Source organism: Chionomys nivalis, chromosome 4 (genome assembly GCF_950005125.1).
Source record: "Chionomys nivalis chromosome 4, mChiNiv1.1, whole genome shotgun sequence".
Lineage (NCBI taxonomy): Eukaryota > Metazoa > Chordata > Mammalia > Rodentia > Cricetidae > Chionomys > Chionomys nivalis.
This window is the reverse complement of record NC_080089.1, coordinates 47,084,513-47,101,293: the sequence shown is the minus strand read 5'-3', so window position 1 is coordinate 47,101,293 and position 16,781 is coordinate 47,084,513. Positions and strand designations below refer to the sequence as shown.

General features: G+C 45.7%; 1 protein-coding gene across 4 annotated transcripts in view; it reads right to left on the bottom strand.

Annotated features, from left to right (window-relative positions):
* Nxpe4 (neurexophilin and PC-esterase domain family member 4) overlaps positions 1-5,656 on the bottom strand; it is a 292,750-nt gene extending 287,094 nt beyond the window's left edge. For all 4 annotated transcript variants that reach the window (XM_057767686.1, XM_057767684.1, XM_057767689.1 and 1 more), the window contains exon 1: positions 5,451-5,656. The gene's annotated coding sequence lies outside the window, so the exon portion shown is untranslated. The remainder of the gene's footprint in view (positions 1-5,450) is intronic.
* Between the last annotated feature and the right edge of the window lie 11,125 nt (positions 5,657-16,781).

Genomic DNA, 16,781 nt, shown 5'->3' with positions numbered 1-16,781 from the left:
CTTGCTTCTATTTACAGCTTTCTACTTATTCAGCCTTCTTATTAGGACCAATCGTGGCCTGCGGCTGGCTGTCTCTACCGTTCTGCCTCCTCTCCCATGCCTCCTGCACACCTGATGGTTTTATCATCCAGAAGCACAGACTCCACACATTATTTTCCTGCCTCCAAACCTCCAAAGGCTTCTTATTACATTACAAATAACCAGCATTCAAGGCTTTGTAGGAGCTTGTTCTTTCTTGACACTGTTTTCTACCATTGCTCTGGAGGTATTGTGCACTCCACTGAAACCCACAGGACCACAAGCTTTTCTGGGGTGTCCTCTCTCCTTGTGTCACGCACACTGCCCTTAAGGTCCAACAGCAGCAGCACTTAAAGATCTGAAACATTTTGAGTTGCAACTTCTTTGAAAAATCTAATGAAAATTTGGATTTCTCCAACAAAGACATAAATGAAGCAACACATTTTAGAAGTCCATATATAATCTTAGAAGTCTACGGACTGCCTCACTTCAATTTTATTTTGCCCATCTTGGAATTACTTTTTTTCCCACCATTAAAATCTTAAAAGAATATGAATATATTTTAGAAAACCCATAACCTTATTTCTTACACTTTTGTTACTTTTATTGCAGGCTTTCCTTAAGTTCCAGAGACACGTTTTCTTTGATGCTGTTGTGGAACGAGTTTCTAAATAAGGTTCAAAGATTATCAATATTGAAAGCACAAGGGATCTAGGCAATAAAACAAGAGTTTTGGATGATACTCCAGACATCCAAGAACAGAATCTGGGAAGTTGATAGGAGAGATTCCGAGACTCTGTCCCATGTGTTGAACACACCGAGGAGACCAAGAAGTTTAGCATCATCCCATGGAACTAAGGTCACAGATAAAAATGTACTAAGATGGCTTTGTTACCCCATTAGCCCTTCTGGTCATTGCTATTGGCAACAGGGGATATATTTCTCCTGCCATCTTGCACTAATCTAGTTGAGTTATGTCTGGGTTATTTCTCTACCAGCACCTTCTGGAGTAGGACAGAGACTGCTGTGTGCTCAGGGGTCCAGCACCTGGGTCATTGTGTTGTCCCTCCTGCTGCTGGCTTCTTGCTTCATGCCCCAATTCTGCAATGGCAAAGAGGCTTCTGCTTTATCTTGCTTTGGTACATCTTAACACGTTTACAGAGGATTCCGGCTTGCCTGAATTATGATAGTAATTTGGGTAAATGCCTTATCGCCCCTTTCTGACTGTGATACTCTTAAGGGTAGACTAAACCAATTTCCAGGTTTGGCATAGCCATTGTATTGCCTTATTTCACCCAGACAGATGAGGCCTCTTCCCTCCCCCATCCCATTTTAAATAGGCCAGAGAACATTACAGCTTCCATTTTTCCTCTCTACCACCTGCCCATGTTGCAATTCTCACTTTTCCATAAATCTCTTCCCAAGAAGTTCTAGTGGGTACTGAACACTCCACTTTTAAAATGCTCAGAGCACTTCCAGCCTATTTCAATTTTTTTTCACCTGAAATTATATGACACAATGATTTTTATTTTATTTTTTTTCTGCAGAAGGATTCATGTGTGGAGAGGCTGGGTTCCCAGTGAAGTGATATCAAGGTGGGGATAAACTTTAAGAGGCAGGGCCCAGAGTGAGTCAGTCTAGTCTCCTTCCTGTTGCTATGATAAAACATTCTGTCCAAAACAGCTTACCAGAAGCGAGGATTCATTTGGCTTATGCTTCCAGGGTACAATCCTGTCACGGAAGGGCCTGAGGCAGGAACCATGGGGGAACGCTGTTTGCTGGCGGGCTTTTCTATACAGTGCAGGAACGGCGCTGCCCACGGTGGGCTAGGCCCTCCTATGTCAATTAGTAATCAAGGAAATCGCACACAGACATGCCAATAGGCCAATATCATCTGGGCAATCCCTCAGTTGAGACCCCCTACCTCACGTGACTCTAGGCTCTGCCAAGTTGACAGTCAAAGCTGAGTAGGACAGGAGGTGACAGAGGCGTGGCCAGGCGAGACCACCCTGCTGATGGGATTAGCACTACTCTCCAGACCGGATTTGGTCTCATAGCACCACTTGGTTTACATTGTCTAGAATTTTAGACCCAGGGTCAGATATTTGGTTACGGAAATACATAATAAACTAAGACAGCAGTTAAGTCCATAGGTTCTGTATCCAGGCAAACAAGGTTCTAAAATTCCATTCTAGCGTTAAATAACAGCATGGTTTGAACTTAGCTCTGGGACTCAGTTCAACATCTATAAAACAGAAGTAATAATACACACACACACACACACACACACACACACCTTATGGTGCTTTTACAAGACTTCAGTGAGATAATGCATACAAAGCCCTCATCACAATGCTCAGGATATAGTTAGGCCTCAATAAAAGTTAGTTTTACTGGGTTGCCTTGTATTAGGCAGATTAGGCTAAGTTACGCCATGGTAAGAAGTGACCTCAGACACTGCTCCTGACGGAAGCATAGGGTTATTTCTCACTCTTGCTAAAAGTCTCAGGGAACCGATTCTATATTGCCTGGCTCCAGGAACCAGGCTGACAAAGGAGCTCGTACTGTAACATTGCCAGTCACAATAGAACAGGGAAGTGAGACTGCTGTAAAGCAAGAATTGGCGCTCAGAGTTTCTGCAGGGAAGTGACACCTGTCACTTCTCCTCATTCTCCACTGGCTGTCACACAGCCGCACAGCCACAGAGTCTAACTACACCTGGGCAAGGAAAGAGTGATTCTACTCTCAGACGGGAGAGGGGAAGAAAGAGTTGTAAACCCTTCATTTACGTTTGGTTTGCTGTCACAGTCAGGTGACTGGCATGTCTTGGTGGCCCTGAGAACCCAGAACATTAGTGAATGCACAGTTTATGGATGGATAGCGGGGGCTTGTCGTGTCTCTACATTTTGGACTGAGTTGAGTGATCGAAGGAGAAACTTTTCATTAATACATGGCTAGTGTCTGAAACTGTCAACTGATAAACAGAGAACAGAGGACCACAGATCCCTGCTTCTTAAAACAAATGAAGTCGCCGGGTGTTGATGGTGCCTGCCTTTGATCTCAGTGCTCAAGAGGTAGAGGTGGAAGGATCTCTGAGTTCGAGGCCAGCCTGGTCTATAGAGTGCCAGGACAACCAGGGCTACAGAGAGAAACCCTGTCTTGAGCCCCCCGCCCCAACCCCCCAAAATGAAGCCATTTACCAATGACATGTATTTCACCTAAGCATCTTCAAAGCCAATCTGTAATGTCCGTTCTTGGTTGTCAACCTGACTACTTCAGGAATTAACTGAAACCCAAGCGGCCGGGTACAAGGGGACAAGTACACTTGTGAGGGTTTGTTCTTAATGAATCATTTTGAGTGGGAGTACCCACCTTTGATCTGGATCTTCTGAGATGGGATCTTCTACCTTTAATCTGGGCCACACCTCCTGCTGGCAGCCTATATAAAGGGCATGGAAGAAAGAAGCCTGCTCTCTCTTTCCCTGCTTGCTTTTCCTCTCACTGGTAAGTGCATCTCTTCACTGGCACTAGCCTATTTCTTTGAGATTATGGCATATACTGAAGACCAGCTGAGACATCCTGCCTTGTGGACTGAACAACCACTGGACTCTTGGACTTTTTGTTAGTGGACAGCCAGTGCTGGACTAGCTGGACCAAAGTCTGTAAGGCTCTCTAATAAATCTCCTTTTTATATTCATAAAGTGATTCATTCTATTAGTTCTGCTCCTCTGGAGAACCCTGACTACTATACCACCTTTGCCTCGAGAGCTCCTATTAGATAGGTCGACAAGACGGCTCAGCAGGATGGCTCAGTGGGTAAAGGTGCCTGCTGCCAACCCTGACTACCTGAGTTTTGATCCCTGGGACCCACGTGATAGAAGAAAAGAATCAACTCTCAAAAGTTGTGTCCTCTGACTTCATATGCGTACGCCTTCTGAAACACATATACCCATGCAAGCAAAATAAATAAAATACATGTAATAAAATTTTGTAAATTATTTCCTATTAATTTTTCTTGTTGATTTTCTGTAGAATTTGTACTGTCAATACCAGTTTTATCTATAGATTCATAAACCCAAGGCTCATGTGAGTTTTTATTTTTCCCTTGCCAGCAATTAGGGCACAATGCCTTTGCATCACCTCAGGGAGAAGCACATAGCCTGTGAATATGGGTACCAAGGAGATCTAGTTTGTGGATTAAATAACTACACGTCAAAGAGGTTTCTGTAGCCTGGAAGTGTGGATCTTTAAAGAAAATAAAAGTTTGTCCCTCAGGAAACTTTGAGCATGTCTCCATAATTATTCATTATTATTGATTGTTTGGCTCCGGTTTTATCCCTAACTTTGAGGGTATTTCTTTCAAGTCACTCTTGAGTTTTGAAACCTGCAGTTGAAATCCCTTCCTGAGGCATAGGCCTGGCCCCACTCCTTCTGTAGCTTCATCAGAAGTTCATATCTCGGGAGTCTTCCTTCTGCCAACAGATTACACCTCTACTGGGAAACTCATTCACTTCTCTAGGGCTTTCTTCCTCAGTCAGCAGTGATCAGAGATCTCACGTGACCCAGTCACCAAGTCCTATCTGTTCAGCACTAGAAAGGAATTTCCAGTGGGGCCACTCATTCCTTTCAAGTTCCCTGCTCATGGCTTACCTTTTTCTTTAGAGTCCCAACCGGGAATGGATGTGACGAAGTCACTTAAAGTCGCTGGTCTGAGGATTGTGGGGTAGCCAGGAGACCCATCAAAGAGGTTCATGAAAGGTAAGGATGTCGGCCTATTTACTAACTCTTTCCTTTCTTCCTAGCTCTCTCCATTTGTTCTTACCAATATTTCCACTGGATCATATGTCAATCAACTTTCAAAACGAATCCCTTTAGCCACCAGCTCTTTTACAACTGCTTTTGATTTACATTGTGTGCTTTCAAATACTACGTGCCTCTTTCCCATGCAAACCAGAAGCAGGACACGCTGCAATTTAAATGTACTTGTGGCTACCGTGCTGTCCATCACAAAGCAGGAGAGTTAGAAGAAAGAGTGCATATCTTCCACATCTCTGGAGTTGAACATATTTCATAACACATAGAAAGTGTAGATTCGATGTTAGGGATGAAAGTATAAAGGGTGTCAACCAGCCAGCAAAGCCAGCCAACTTCCAGAGCTCAGATCCCATTTCCACACACTGGTCCTACAATCTTAGAGGATGTGTGGAATTATTCTCTGCCTTGGTTTTTCCACCCATAAAATGGCTGCATTGGGCTTCACTGGAGATAACATGAACACGTAAAGTTCTTTAAGCAGAGAAGGGCTGAATATAGGTGGGGGATCAGGTACTTGTACAATTGTTGAAAGACACAGAAAACAGACTCTAGCCTCAGCCAATATTAAGAAGTTCCAAAATGCCATCACTTTACCAATCAACTAAGAAGATACTTACATCTGCCAGTCAGAAGGCTGGGGAAACAGGAGGCCACCGTCCAAACTTCTGAACGCAGGATCACTTCACCACAGGAGCAATCCAAGAACGCGGGAACCAGAGATATTTGGAATCTGTCATTACCACCGCTGACTCCAGAGTCTACCTGTTAGACCATCTGAGTATGCATCAGAAAACCGAACAGCACACTTCAAACTCCTCATCACCCTACTTAGCTCAGTGAGGAGTTCCGGTTCTGACTTCCAAAAGGATGAATCAAAATCACACGAGGACTATAAGCTGCAAGGCATTCTGGGAAGTGTAGTTTTTAACCAGCCGCTGCAGGAGAGGAAGTAATCCTGGAGGGGGTGCAATCGCCATTGACCACAGCAGGCCACAGCATGCTGCATAGGAGTTAACTGAGATTGATTATGGAAAGTGGCTTACATAGTGCCTAACACGTAGGGGCATCTTGTAAATGTTATCTCTTGTTATCATTTTATCTGAGAAGACCTATCATGTTCGCGCCGATGGTGACTGTCACACAGTTTCCTAAGCGCTATGGGCATAAAGTCATCAATTTAATCCAACAGCCTCACGCGGTGGGGCACTTATTTTTGTCACAGGCTATTGACAGAGTCCATGCATCCTTCTTTGTCTTCCACATTCTTGGATTTTTTTTCAGATGACTGAAAATGAAGGCAACGCTCCACTCCTGTCTTCCGACGGGATGTAGAGCAGGCTTACTGAGGGTTGCAGGATAGCCTAGCCTCCTCAAATGCAAAGGCTCGCAGTTTAGGCAATTGCTTGAAGCTATTGTATGGATATTGGCCAACGCGTACTGTGTGCCGGTGTTTCATCCCATGGCTCTGAGGCAGGGGCTTGTCGGTGTGTGGCACATGCTCATTTCTGTACCTACATCCTTCCCTGTTTTCCAACACCATAAGTCTTCCCTCTGAGGCCAATTCTGGTTCTCCTTTTGCCTGAAGAAGCCCTGCATAACAAGGGTAGTTAAGCTCTCTGGGAATTTTCTGCTTGTGTAAGAAGACAAATATGACGTTTTTGAAGTAAATAGAGGGAAAAGCACTGTTATGATTGGCAGTCGTGGAACATGCCTCACAGTATAAAAAATAAAAACTGAGATCTGAAAGCAAAATGGTCAGCAGGAGTTTTCCGAGTCAAATGAACTTAGAGAATTAGTATAGTCCACGGAAAGAAAGACATGTACTAAAAGTTGTCTCCCCCCACAGATGAGTGGTTAAAAAGATAGCAGATGAATCTGAAGTCAAATTGCTGTTCTCTTGATTATTGGAAATACATTAAAATCCAATTTGACCTCCAGAAGGGGGGTGTCTGCCCCTGAATACGGTGCTTGCCTTGTCAAGTTGGATGCTCTGTCATCCGTGGCCAAGCTGTAAACAGGTAAGACACTCTAGAGTGATGAGGTATTCTCCCTGGGGGTTGGCTCTGGAGTGGATTGATGGAGCCTGAAGTGTTGGTTTATCGAAGTGACATTAGGCTCTCTGCTGTTTGTGGTTTATGATACTTAGGTGTCTGTCGTTTGTGAGGTTGTATCTGCAGCTTTTGCTCAATCCAATGTGATAACCCGTGTTTTCCAACAGCTTTAGTTTTAGCCTGAGTCTCTGTGGGTTGCAACTCAGGAACTTTATGGAATAAAAAAGAGAGTCTATGAGCCCATCTAGAAATTTTCAGACATACTTACGTGGGCAATAGTATAGGAATTGGAGCCAATTTTAGCTGCCACCACCAAGACAGAAAGCTGTATAGATTGTTTATGTCTTTACGCCTTGGGGGGGATGGGCAGAAAGATACATCTTCACAGGCTATGATTACACATGATCTTTATAGTGTTCATTGTGCCTTCTGATGCATTCCAGAATTTCTATAATAAACTGTAATGGGAAAAATACTAATAAAAACAATAAAATACATGACTGTTCCACCTCATAGGACCGCTGTGAGAACCAAATTAAATAACGTGTGTGAAACCCCCTGGGAAATGGAAGGTGTAAATGTGAATGCATCCATCTGTTCAGGGCTTTTCAGGGTCCATCTTTGGTAGGCAGGGCTACACAGGCACAGCCTTGCTCCTAGGCAGACGCAGCTAGGGTGCTTTACCTAATGGCTTTTGCTTATGGACCTCAACAGAGGCATCTCCCTGCAGCATTGCTGCTTCCAGGGAGCAGTAAAAGTGCTACCTGTCAGAGATGTCTTTGATGCTGGAGAACTAATACCACCTGCATGCTTGGACCATCATGTTCGAACTGAACCAACTCAAACGAGGCATGGGATGTCCCAGAGAAGTCCCATGGAGCCAATTGCAGCCAAGAGAGCCTTCACGGGCACCTTCATCCCAGCCTCTGTATTTATACTGGTACAACTGGACAAGTCTTTGTATCCAGAGGCCAGAACCCTGGGTTACCATCAGCTACTACAATACTTGTAGAAACTACAGTTGGAAGCTATTGGAGAGCTTTTTTCTGCCAAGGCCTTTAGAGCAGGAGCTGCCTATCCTGGGTCCTGTTTAGGATTTGGGAGGCCAATGGTTTCTGGGACCTAGTATTAGACTCTGACATCTTTCCATGAGCTTTTTGAAGTGTGGGCATCCTTGAAAATCCAGGCAGATTTAGCCATGATGGTTATAGTCAATTTTGAAGATGTATCAGCAAGCAATTAGCACTAAGGGCAACTCAGAGCCCTTCAACTGATGAGTTCAACTCAAGTTCAAATCCATCTCTGTCTCTCTATAGTTTCTTAAACCTTGAGGAAAAACCATCTCACCACTTACATTCTCGTGGTACTTTATGCATACCTCATTCATAGCACTTATCACAGTCTGCTAAAGTTATATGTATTTCCTTAACTCTGTTCAGGAGGCTGTGAGTTTCTAGGAGCCCAGAATAAGCATTATCTACATATCAGTTCTCGTCATGTAATAATAGCCTCAATCATTTTCTGAGATGTAAACAATCCCTTCATCTAGTCATTCAACCAAGTTTATGAACTAGCTACCCTGGGCCAGGAACTATGGGCATAAAGGTAGATGAAACAGAACACCAACGCCTGTGTTCCTGACCTTCCTGGATGGGGTGTGTGTCGGGAGAGAGAAGCACAGGTACACTACTATAGGTTCCTGAAGATAAATGAAGGGGAACTTCAGGTGTGGGTAGAGAGATCCTCGGCAACATATCTGACCGGAGGAGACCTGAGTGAGGGAGGGAGTGGACCCATTTGAGATCTGTGGGAAGGCTATTGCCAGCAGATGTGGGGACACGAATGGATGCTAAAGAACACTCGGAAGGGGAATGGAGGAAGAGGAGGAAGTGAGACTTAAGGGATGGGTGGGGCAGAGCCTGGACCACTACACGGAGAAAGCTGGATTCTGTTCTAGGGGAAAAGCCGAGCTACTGGGTGTCTACACAGACAAGATGTGCTCTGATGTGTGTTTTAATTGTGCCATGGGAGAATTAACTGGAAAGGGGCAGGGATAGAAGTACGTGTGGTTAGGAGACTAATCCTAGACCAGACAGATGCAATGGCTTTGGCAGGAGTGGTCAGGCCTAGGATTAGTTAACTAACTGCCTATTTTCAGCCTACCAGTCAACGAAAGAGTTGAGGGTGCTAACCAGCAAAGATCAGATGCCGGTATCCTTGTTGACCTCTGGGCAGACTCAAGCATAAGTGGAGTTCAGCGATCCGAGAAGCTCCTAGAAGCCTGGCTGCTGCTTAAAGAGAAGTGAGGAGGGGGAGAAAGGGACACCAGAGGGCACAGTGATGACTTAGTCTAGGGCCTAGATTGCTCCCACTTCAATACTCCCCAAAGCCCCAAACCAGGTGGTACAGGGCCTGGGATTCTGGCAACAAAAAGTGCTGAGACCTTCATAACAGCTGCTGTATCCCCACCGGTCCTATCTGCCAGCGTAAGATGGGGGGGGGGAGGAAATCAGAGAAAAGAAGATTCCACTCCCCCTCCCTGCCCCCAGCCAGGTCTTGTTCTCCAACATGCTGATGGGGACAGGAACCAAAAGGTATATCCTTGGGGACTTAGCACGCCTTCTGTCGTCTCTTGGGTTCTCTAGAAGCAGCTGGCTGTGCAGTTTTCTTGCAGAAGTAGGACCCACGTTGACCACCAAACTTCAGGGCTGAGCACCCCTCTGAATCAAGGCCCTCCAGCTCCTAGATGTCACTTTTATGTACTCCCTGTTACTGCCAGCTGCAGGGGATGACAATGAAAATGCTCATATAAGGATTGGATGTGATTTATTCCCTTTCTATCTTAGCGCTCGTTAAAAAGCATGTAAAAGGGGGATGCTGGGAGGTGATCCAAGGCAGACCTGGCTGAGGGTGCAGACCTCCTCCAAAGAAACGGCTCAGCTGATATTTACGACTCTCAGAGTACCTAGATAGCCCTGCCTGATAGCCCTGCCTGGCGTCAGAACCCAAAGAAATCTGGACCAGCATACTCAGTACCTCCCAAAACACCCCACATTTCCTTCACCAAAACTTTTCTCTCTGCCCACTGGGGTCTCAATGTTCCAGCCCCCCCTCCCCCAAGGCTTACTTCAGAGCCCTCTGCATCTGAAGCATCCTTCCACTGTTTCCTGATTCTGCTCGAAGTGGACACTCAAGCCTGTCCCTATGCATCGGCCCTCATCCGTCAGGCTCAGATCTCTGTAGTAGTCAGAATAACAGCCCCTCCAAAAGGTCCACATCCTATTCCCTGAGAATGTGGCAGCATTCCCCCCCCCCAAAAAAAGAGAACCGCAGCTGAGATAAAGTGTCTGGAACAGGAGATTATCTTGGGCTACCTGGATAGGTCCAATGTGATCACAAGCATTCTTAGAAGATGATAGGTGTCAGGGTAAAGAGGAGATGTGACGAGAGGGCTGGGGAGATAGCTCAGTTGGCAACATGTTTCCTGTGCAATTGTGAAAACCTGAGTTCTATTACCAGCACCCACATAAAATCTGGGATGGTGGAATACACTCATCATCCTAGTGTCGGGGAGGATGAAACAGGAGGATCCCCGGAGGACCACTGGCTAATCGGTCTAACTAAATAGATAAGAGGTAAGTTCAATAGGCTAGCCTGTATCAAAAACAATAAAAACTAAGTGAAGAGTAACAGAGGAAGGTACTGAAGGCTGACCTCCTCTTGTGTGGCATGGGTACTTGCACACACACACACACATACACACACTCACACACACAAGCAAACACACATATGCACACACAAGATGGGACAAGAGTATCTGAGATTCAATGATATGTTCTTGAAGGCAGAGGAAAGGACCTTAAACTAACAAATGCAGAAGCTTCTAGATGCTGGATAAAGCCAGAAACATGATTTTCCCATGACACCTTCAAAAGGAATGCAGACTTAGCAATGACTTTAGTTTTGAACTAACACCTAAAAATGAGAGAGGAGAAACCTGAACAGCTTTAAGGTAGTAGGTCTATCATTGACGTTCAGTCTAGCGAGCACAGCTCTGCATGCTCCTGTCGGAGAACATGTGCTCACCCCCTTCACCACTGCTTCGGTGTGCTCTGCCTCCACCCACCATGCCATGCCTAGAGATCTCGCCTTCCGCACTGAATTGGATGGTCCAGGAACTCAGGGCACAGCTTTTGCACATCCTGGAGCTTTAGCATAACATGTAATAATATGTGGCGAAGAAAGGACTGGAGCCTGGCATCGTGGCAAGAGTCTGCAAACCTAGCACTGGCAGTAGACTGAGATGGATGGAGACAGGAGAATCTCTGGAGCTTCCTGGCCAGGCAGACTAGCCAATTGATGATCTCTGGGCTCAGTGAGAGATCTTGTCTCAAAAAAGACAGGGACTGATAGAGGAAGAAAACCATCACTGGCCTCTGGCTTCAATACGCACACACAGACACACAGTCACAAAACACACATACTCCCCAACACATGCAAACGTTTTGAAAAATTAAAAAGAAGGGACCATGGTTAGATGAGAAAGCATATCACAAAAACCTTCACTCGTGCTTATGTCTGTAGACACAACACACTCACTTCATCATTACTTGGATTACCAAGTACATTCTTACATTCACAAATTGTTTTAGGCTTTCTATGGCTCAGGCATTAATAGGTCCTTGGCATCTAAAGATGAGCTAGGCAGACAAGGGTCCCTTGATATGAAGGTCACAGGTAATCAGGAAACACGAGTAAGCAATGCAAGCGGCCTATGTTACAAAGAGTTGCAGGGGCCCAGGTGTGCATAGTAGAGGCAGCTACATTGGACTGTAGGGTCAAGGACGGCTTCCCAGAAGAATTGATTTAAAGGTGGAATTACAGACATGGGCAACAGTTAAGACTGAGAGGGTGAGGGGTGGGGGGAGGAGAAATGACATGAGAAACAAGATAGAGGAAGATATTATGTGTCCTTATTATGACAGCATTATTCACAATAACAAAACATTTCGTCTAGACAAACCACACTTTTGCTGACAGACGAATAGATCAACAAAACACAATGCATACACGCCATGCCACGTCACCCAGTAAAACGGAAGGGAGCTCTGGTACCTGCTACAACAGAGATGATCCTTGAGGATGTTGTGATCAGTGCAAATAAGCCAGGCACCAAAGAACAAATTCTACCTGGCTCCTCTGAGATGCTGAACCTAGAGAAGGCAAATTCCTAGAGACAGAAGCAGAAGGGTAGTTTCCAGGGGCTGGAGCGAGAAACACAGGCAGTTAATATCTCAATTTGAGAAAATGAAAAATATCTGCAGCTAGATGGGGTAAGGACGGTTACATAGGCATGAGAATGTACTTTGTACTTTTGAAATTGACTCCTGGGATAGAAAAATATTAGATTTTTATATAACACACATTTTACCACAAGTTAGAAGACAAATTTAAACAGACTGACCAGGAAGGCCATGGCCACACATCTGTGATCATCATTAAGCTTGCCCCACGATGAGGACAAGACCTGGTTCTATCTTGAGAGCCTGAGAACTTAGGAGGGGCCGCCCCATAAAATATCACCTCGGTTCGGAAATCCTGAGTTCAACTGCTCTAGGAGTTCTTTGTTTCTACTACAGTCGTAGCCTTCCTTCCTCTGCTGTCTCTATATGGGCCTCTAAAAAGCTAGAGTATGTCACACACAGCCATGCCAAGGACGGTTGGCTCCCGCGAAGTCTCCTCTATGTCTCCATCGGTCTCTGGAACTCGGATGCCTCTGAAGAGTGATTCAGCAGCATCCTTCTTGTGCATGTGTGGATGAATTCTCTCCAGCAGTGTAGTTAAGAATTTCCTGAATGTTTCCACCTGCCGAACTATTGATCATGGTACAGCTGGTGGAGGAACAACAGTCTTTTAGGGCCTAGATCCTGCCAAGGGGCTAAGAGAAGAGGGGCTGGGGCACAATACCACACCAGGCTTCTGTTTCGTCTTTTCTCAAGCACGGAAGCACAGATTCTCTAGAGAGTGTGGGCGGGAGGGGGTGGGGGGGGAGTGATGAGGCACAGAGGGCTTCCCCATACAACCCAGAATGAGGATCCCCTGTCCTGAACCCCTCAGACTAGTGACTGAGCCCAGCTCACCCTGCCAGGGTTGTTCCTCCCTTGTGGGTACATCTTTCTGCAGATTTCCATTATCGCCTCTTTTCTGTGGGGACTTCTGTCTTTAGTCCATCAGATGTGTCCAACAAAGCTCTGCACTCAGAGTAAAGCGTCGGATTGTTTTCCATGGAGCTCCTGGGCTCTGGGGAAATCATAGGATGGTGCCGACACCTGTAACGGAGCCCCGGCGTGTTTCCCGCCAGGCAGAGTGATTTTTCTCTGCCTAGAGCACAGAGCAGGCCTCTGGGGGGCGTAGTGTTGCTTAACCTCGCAGTTGTCATAGTCTAGTTTCAACCCAGCCACCCGTTTTCAGCCATCTGTACTACAATCTTACAGGTGATTTCCTAACACGTTTGAATTACATGGTGCAGGAGGATGGAAGCTGAGAGATTGATTCTGTCTAGGGAAGATGGCCTGAGAGAAAAGAGTCGGGATGAGGTGACAAGACTCCTTGCCATCAATCGCATAGCCTACACAGCATGGCACCCTGTTGGCACATACCCATGCGCAGGCTCACCCGTTCTGCTGCTTGCACCTTCCTGGATGTGACCATAAAGAGACAGAATGGGCTGGGGGAAAAGCCTTGAACTTGGGACCAGAGACCTTTAGATCACTTCCTGGCACAAGCAAGGTCCTCATGACCTTTGGGCTCTAGGTGTTACTTTCTCCAGAGGGGCACTCCACAGAAAATACCTGTATGTCTCCCTTCTAAGACTCTGTGAGTCAAATGGCTTGGTATGGGACCATGTTTCACAAACTGCCTATCACTCTACACACATAAAAGAAAAAAATAAAACAACAAAAAGAATCCTCGCCATAGCAAAAGGATTGGGATATAAAGATCAAACCCCATCAGTGGACCAGTAAAATGGCTGATTGTTGCTTGCCAGGGGTACATCCTGTGTACTTGCCATGCTCAGGAAAACCCACTTTGGGCAACAGAGAAGTTTGCAGACCTACATGTTAAAAGGCTCTTTGGGTTCTTGATCAGGAGGACAAAGAGGGTTTTGTCACACCAAGCTGTTAGGGATCCTGAGTGACATAAACATTGATCCATTGTGCTAGCCACCCTAAAAGGATCTTAGAAAAATGCATGACATCAGTGTCTCAGTTGAATGCAAGCCTCAGCAGCCAGGCACTGCTTTCCAGGAACTGTGACCTTCCAGACCACCCTGTTACCACACCACAGGCTTCATTCTCTCCCTCTTTCATTTCCCCCAAATCGTCCCATGAGTGGGGAGAGGCTATCCCACTTCTGTGCTGTAATGCCCACATCAAAGAAGGCTACAGAGGGGGAAAGAGACTCTCACACACTCAGCTAAGTGAGAGTTGCTAACAGGGAGGTCAGGAAGGGGTCAGGGAAGCTGAGCAGGCCTTGCGTTGCCATGGAATTTGTTGAATTAGACAAAGAGCAAGGATATGCTGGTAGGATGGGGTGACTTTGGCTGCCCAGCTTCTGTAGGCCAGGAGCATATAAGGCATCCTGACGGATGTTCACCTGACCTGCCATCCTTCTCCTCTTGCTTATGGGGATTTGGGCTCTGGAACTGAAGATATGAAGGGCAAGGTATCAAGGGACAAAAACTGGGGAGATCAATTTAGACAGGCTAACCCTAGACCCTCAAGGAGTATGGAGGTAGGAACAGGGAAAACAAGGGCGGTCATCAAGTACAGGTCGAGATTGAAAGCAGGAGGTGATACCGACAGAATCAAGAAATAAGCTGTACAGCAACACCTACCAAGGGACCCGTCAGTCATATCATGCTTTGGGTGATGATCAGTTACAAGGTATGTGCATGAGTGGAGATGGTTTAAAAGGAAAGGTCTGGCCTTTTTTGTTAGGGCCCTTTTGTTCCTTGAAGCATTTACCTATTTTTTTTTTCAGGTTTATTTCTCTCTCCATCTACACTGCTACCTCCCGCTGGAAGATCCCCCTTGCTGCTGACCCAGTAAGGCCCTGACAATTAACACCTCAGATCTGCTTACAAGTGGACCCAATGTCTCATGTGAATCTCGCCCTCGAGAGACATCATTTCCCACACTGGGTGCAACCTCACAGTTGCTCGCCTCCCTCCACCATGCAGCTCCTCGGAAAACTTCCCATGTAAGTTGCTAAGAAGCATTTAGCATCTGTACACGAAGCACGTGTTCATGGACCAGGAAGCTGACCCAAAATGTCTTGCAGAAAAACCTCGGCTTGATGAAAGCCCATGATGATGCTTGAGTCACGGCTTGCGCTGTGTCTTATTATTGCTGATATTAAAGCATGGTAAGCAATATCCTAGTTGATTTATCATTGGCTTCACCTGATGTTTCTGCAGTTCAGGCAGTTTTCCTCTCCTGGTCCCCAGAAGAGGATAGCAAATATTTTACTTTATTAAGCACTTCCAGGAAAAGATTCAGAGGTACAGAAGCCAACACTTAGTTGCTTTGCAGCATTACAGTTTGGGCTTTTTATATCCTTTGGTGTTCCTTGAACATCTTTCCTGATGCTGTTAGGTAGGCAATTTCTCTGCCTTAGGTTTTTCTTCTGTCTCAATGTTCAATAGATTCGTCTGATGCTTTTTGAGCATGTGTGATATATATTTCTTCCAAATGCTGAGGCCCTAGGATTCAAAAGAACCACCACGGACTCCAACCCTCCTGGTGTTTACTGTCTGCCCAGAGACATTCACAAACAAGATAAATAAATGTATAGTAAAAGACAACTTAGTTAAATATATAGTAAGGGGTTCTGGTAAGGTATTTCTGGAAAAAAAAAGTATAGAAGGAATAATTTGAAAAGTATAGGGGTCGGGGCTAAAATTAGAGGCACTGGTCTGAGAAAAATGACTTACTGACAAAAGTGACATTTGAGTGATGACAAGAGAGAGAACTGGCCATATGCACTCCTTGGGGACGAACATTCTACATAGAAAGAAAAGCATGTGCAAAGGCCCTGGAGCAGAAATGCTCTTGAAATATTTAAGAGAATAGCATGGTTGGAGCAAAATTAGTAGACAGCAGAAGAAAAGACCACACTGGAAACGGGAAGCCAGATCAGCTGAAGACAGAAGAACATAGTGGCCATGAGCAGAGTTAGGGGGAGTAACCAGGAGTCTGTTGTAGAATTAAGGCCAGAGGTGTGGAGGGCACCACAATATGGCAGTGGGATTTGTGAAAGGGGTTGAATGCCAAATACATTTTGCAAGTATATTTTGAGGACATTTTTGACAGGCCAGGCAGCTATGGTGAATAAGAGAAAAACAGAGTCGGGGGCAGCACTGAGACTCTGAATTAAAACAACTGACGAAATACAATTGCCGTAAACTGAGGGGTGGGGTTTCTGGGAGAGGCTGGTTTGGTTGGAATGGTCAGGGACTGTGCTTGGACACACAGGCCTCCTGATGCCTGTCACAGGTGTGGGATGTCACATGAGTATCTATGAATACACAGACGTGGGACAGAGGCAGGAGATTGCTTGAGGGGATGGCGTTTAAAGCTACGGCAGTGGGTAAGCTTGTCCTTCGAGGCAATGAGTGTGTAGGTGGAAAAAGAAAGAACTCCAAAGTCTGAACCCTGTTATGGCTCCAGTGTTCAGAGGCTGGGTATAAAAAGAGGAGTCAGCAGCTGAGCAGTGGTGGCACAGCATTTTATCCCAGCACTCAGGAAGCAGGTGAATCTCTGTGAGTTCAAGGTCAGCCTGTTCTACAAAGCAAGTTCCAGGACAGCCAGAGCTGTTATTAGAGAAACCCTGTCT